Source organism: Arachis stenosperma, chromosome 10, assembly GCF_014773155.1.
Source record: "Arachis stenosperma cultivar V10309 chromosome 10, arast.V10309.gnm1.PFL2, whole genome shotgun sequence".
In the NCBI taxonomy this organism is placed as follows: Eukaryota; Viridiplantae; Streptophyta; class Magnoliopsida; order Fabales; family Fabaceae; genus Arachis; species Arachis stenosperma.
The window spans coordinates 54,518,133-54,523,154 of record NC_080386.1 but is presented as its reverse complement, the minus strand read 5'-3'; the positions used below and the strand labels follow the sequence as shown (position 1 = coordinate 54,523,154).

Sequence of the window (5,022 nt, the reverse complement as noted above, 5' to 3'; positions counted from 1 at the left end):
GACCTTGTTTCAGTCATGAAACTTTGAGTGGTTTTGATTAGATCAGAGACCATGGTTGCTAAGTCAGAGGGATTCTGCTTAGAATTCTCTGTCTGTTGCTGAGAAGATGATGGAAAAGGCTTGCCATTGCTAAACCTGTTTCTTCCACCATTGTTGTTGTTGAAACCTTGTTGAGGTCTCTCTTGATTCTTCCATGAGAAATTTGGGTGATTTCTCCATGAAGAATTATAGGTGTTTCCATAGGGTTCTCCTAGGTAATTCACCTCTTCCATTGAAGGGTTCTCAGGATCATAAGCTTCTTCTTCAGTTGAAGCATCCTTAGTACTGCTTGGTGCATTTTGCATTCCAGACAGACTTTGAGAAATCAAATTGACTTGTTGAGTCAATATTTTATTCTGAGCCAAAATGGCATTCAGAGTATCAATCTCAAGAACTCCTTTCTTCTGACTTGTCCCATTGTTTACAGGATTTCCTTCAGAAGTGTACATGAATTGGTTATTTGCAACCATTTCAATGAGCTCTTGAGCCTCTGTAGGCGTCTTCTTCAAATGAAGAGATCCTCCAGCAGAGCTATCCAAAGACATCTTGGATAGTTCAGAGAGACCATCATAGAAAATACCTATGATGCTCCATTCAAAAAGCATGTCTGAGGGACACTTTCTGATTAATTGTTTGTATCTTTCCCAAGCTTCATAGAGGGATTCACCATCCTTCTGTCTGAAGGTTTGGACTTCCACTCTAAGCTTACTCAATTTTTGAGGTGGAAAGAACTTTGCCAAGAAGGCATTGACTAGCTTTTCCCAAGAGTCCAGGCTTTCTTTAGGTTGAGAGTCCAACCATACTCTAGCTCTGTCTCTTACAGCAAAAGGGAATAGCATCAGTCTGTAGACCTCAGGGTCAACCCCATTAGTCTTGACTGTGTCACAGATTTGCAAGAATTCAGCTAAAAACTGATGAGGATCTTCCAATGGAAGTCCATGGAACTTGCAATTCTGTTGCATTAGAGAAACTAACTGAGGCTTAAGCTCAAAGTTGTTTGCTCCAATGGCAGGGATAGAGATGCTTCTCCCATAGAAGTCGGGAGTAGGTGCAGTAAAGTCACCCAGCACCTTCCTTGCATTGTTGGAATTGTTGTTGTTTTCGGCTGCCATGGGTTCTTCTTCTTTGAAGAATTCGGTCAGGTCCTCAACAGAGAGTTGTGCCTTAGCTTCTCTTAGCTTTCGCTTCAAGGTTCTTTCAGGTTCAGGGTCAGCTTCAACAAGAATGCCTTTGTCTTTGTTCCTGCTCATATGAAAGAGAAGAAAACAAGAAAATATGGAATCCTCTATGTCACAGTATAGAGATTCCTTGAGGTGTCAGAGGAAAAGAAAAGTAGAAGACAGCAGTAGAAAATTCGAACTTATCAAAGAAGATGGAGTTCAAATTTTGCATTAAGGAATAGAGTTAGTTCATAAATAGAAGGATGTGAGAAGAAGGGAAGTAATTTTCGAAAATTAAGTAAAAGATTTTGAAAACATTTTGAAAAACACTAATTGATTTTCGAAAACAAAAGTGGGAAAGAAGTAAATTGATTTTTGAAAAAGGTTTTGAAATTAGAAATTAAAAAGATTTGATTGAAAACTATTTTGAAAAAGATGTGGTTGAGAAGATATGATTGAAAAGTTATGGTTTTAAAAAGATATGATTGAAAAGATATGATTTGAAAACAATTTTAAAAAGATTTGATTTTAAAAATTAATGACTTGCCTAACAAGAAAAGATATGATTCAAACATTAAACCTTTCTCAACAGAAAAGGCAACAAATTTGAGATGTTCAATCAAATCATTAATTGTTAGTAAGTATCTTTGAAAAAGGAAAGAAATTAATTTTGAAAACATTTGATTGAAAAGATATGATTTGAAAAAGATTTGATTTTGAAAAACTTTGAAAACTTGAAAAAAATTGATTTTGAAACTAAATCCTCCCCCTTGTGCCATCCTGGCGTTAAACGCCCAGAATGGTGCACATTCTGGCGTTTAACGCCCAAACTACTACCCTTTTTGGGCGTTAAACGCCCAGCCAGGCACCCTGGCTGGCGTTTAAACGCCAGTCTGTCTTCTTCACTGGGCATTTTTGAATGCCCAGCTTTTTCTGTGTGATTCCTCTGCAGTATGTTCTGAATCATCAATTCTCTGTATTATTGACTTGAAAAGACACAAATTAAAAATATTTTTGGATTTTTAATAATGAGGAATAATCAAAATGCAACTAAAATCAAATAACAATGCATGCAAGACACCAAACTTAGTAGTTTGTATACTACTGACACTAACAACATGAGAATGCATATGAGAAACACAAAACACTCAAGTCAATAGAATTCAAAGATCAAAACAAGGAAATCATCAAGAACAACTTGAAGATCAATGAGGACACATGCATAAATTTGAAAAATGCAAGAAGAACAGAAACATGCAATTGACACCAACTTAAAATGAGACACTAGACTTAAACAAGAAATATTTTTTTTGTTTTTATGATTTTGTAATTTTTTTTTTTTGGATTTTTCGAAAATTAAGTGGAAGAAGAAAATAAAGGTATCAAAATTCTTAATGAGAATTCCAGGAATCATGCAATGTTAGTCTAAAGCTTTAGTCTAAAGGAATTAGACATAGCTAGCTAAGCTTCAGCAGGACATTGCATTCAAGAGCTAAATTGATGATGATCAATCAGCTTTGGTGATGATAAGAACATCACCTTGAAACACTAGAATTCATTCTTAAGAACTCTGAAGAAAAATAATACCTAATCTAAGCAACAAGATGAACCGTCAGTTGTCCATACACAAACAATCCCCGGCAACGGCGCCAAAAACTTGGTGCGCGAAATTGTGATTCACTACACAACTTTGCACAACTAACCAGCAAGTGCACTGGGTCGTCCAAGTAATACCTTACGCGAGTAAGGGTCGATCCCACGGAGATTGTTGGTATGAAGCAAGCTATGGTCACCTTGTAAATCTCAGTCAGGCAGACTCAAATGGGTATAGTGATAAACGAATAAAGCATACAGATAAAGACAGAGATACTTATGTATATCATTGGTGAGAGCTTCAGATAAGCGTATGAAGATGCCTTCCCTTCCGTCTCTTTGCTTTCCTACTGTCTTCATCCAATCCTTCTTACTCCTTTCCATGGCAAGCTTATGCAAGGGTTTCACCGTTGTCAGTGGCTACCTCCCATCCTCTCATTGGAAATACGTCCCTGATGCTCTGTCACAGCATAGGCTATCCATCTGTCGGTTCTCAATCAGGCCGGAATAGAATCCAGTGATTCTTTTGCGTCTGTCACTAACGCCCCGCCCTCAGGAGTTTGAAGCACGTCACAGTCATTCAATCATTGAATCCTACTCAGAATACCACAGACAAGGTTTAGACCTTCCGGATTCTCTTGAATGCCGCCATCAGTTCTCGCCTATACCACGAAGATTCCGGTTAAAGAATCCAAGAGATATTCACTAGAGCCTCGTATGCTTGTAGAACAAGAGTGGTTGTCAGTCACTTTGTTCATAAGTGAGAATGATGATGAGTGTCACTGATCATCACATTCATCAAGTTGAAGAACAAGTGATATCTTGGACAAAGAACAAGCGGAATTGAATAGAAGAACAATAGTAATTGCATTAATACTCGAGGTACAGCAGAGCTCCACACCTTAATCTATGGTGTGTAGAAACTCCACCGTTGAAAATACATAAGAACAAAAGTGATCATTGGTTTCGGCCCCAAAGAGGGAACCAGAAGAACCAAGATCTGATCTAAGAACTAGATGTCCGAAGATGAAAAATACAATAGTAAAAGGTCCTACTTATAGGAAACTAGTAGCCTAGGGTGTACAAAGATGAGTAAATGACATAAAAATCCACTTCCAGGCCCACTTGGTGTGTGCTTGGGCTGAGCAAATGAAGCATTTTCGTGTAGAGACTCCTCTTGGAGTTAAACGCCAGCTTTTATGCCAGTTTGGGCGTTTAACTCCCATTTAGGTGCCAGTTCCAGCGTTTAACGCTGGAATTTCTTGAGGTGACTTTGAACGCCGGTTTGGGCCATCAAATCTTGGGCAAAGTATGGACTATCATATATTGCTGGAAAGCCCAGGATGTCTACTTTCCAACGCCGTTGAGAGCGCGCCAATTGGGCTTCTGTAGCTCCAGAAAATCCACTTCGAGTGCAGGGAGGTCAGAATCCAACAGCATCTGCAGTCCTTTTGAGTCTCTGGATCAGATTTTTGCTCAGATCCCTCAATTTCAGCCAGAAAATACCTGAAATCACAGAAAAACACACAAACTCATAGTAAAGTCCAGAAAAGTGAATTTTAATTAAAAACTAATAAAAATATACTAAAAACTAACTAGATCATACTAAAAACATACTAAAAACAATGCCAAAAAGCGTACAAATTATCCGCTCATCAGGTACTCACAGTATTCTGTCCGACTTTCTTCCCTTTTGTGCTTAATCGATGTGGAGGTGGAAGCTTCTCCGTATGGCATATCTCTCTCTAAACATCTATAAGAGAGACCCAGAAGGGAGTATAGTTGTGATACCTTCGAGGGTTTTCGAGTTGTTTTCTTCTTTCTTCTTAGCTTCTTTCTTTTTTTCCCGAGGTGGATAGGGAAGGCTCGGCCTTGGGAGAGGTTCTCTAATTTAGGAATTCTCTTCCATGTTGATGTATTTCTCTACCCGTTCTTGTACTTCGTACAAGGAAGCCGGATGTCAGTTGGATATGGATTGAAAAATGGCCCTTCCTTAATGTCATTAACCAATCCCATTATTACTGCTTCAGTAGGTAGGTTTTGAATCTCCAAACATGCTTTGTTGAATCTTTCCATGTAATCTCGGAGTGTCTCCCCAACCTCTTGCTTAACTCCCAGCAAACTCGGGGCATGTTTTACCTTGTTGTTCTGAATTGAGAATCTGCTAAGGAACTTCCTTGCCAGATCGTTAAAACAAGTCACCATCTGGGTGGTAAGTTGTCAAACAACT

General features: G+C 38.6%; 1 non-coding gene across 1 annotated transcript; it reads left to right on the top strand.

Annotated features, from left to right (window-relative positions):
- The first annotated feature begins 638 nt into the window (after positions 1-638).
- On the top strand, positions 639-746 carry LOC130958587 (small nucleolar RNA R71). The gene has a single exon (XR_009077700.1). It is a non-coding gene; the product is annotated as a small nucleolar RNA R71 (small nucleolar RNA).
- Positions 747-5,022: the final 4,276 nt, after the last annotated feature.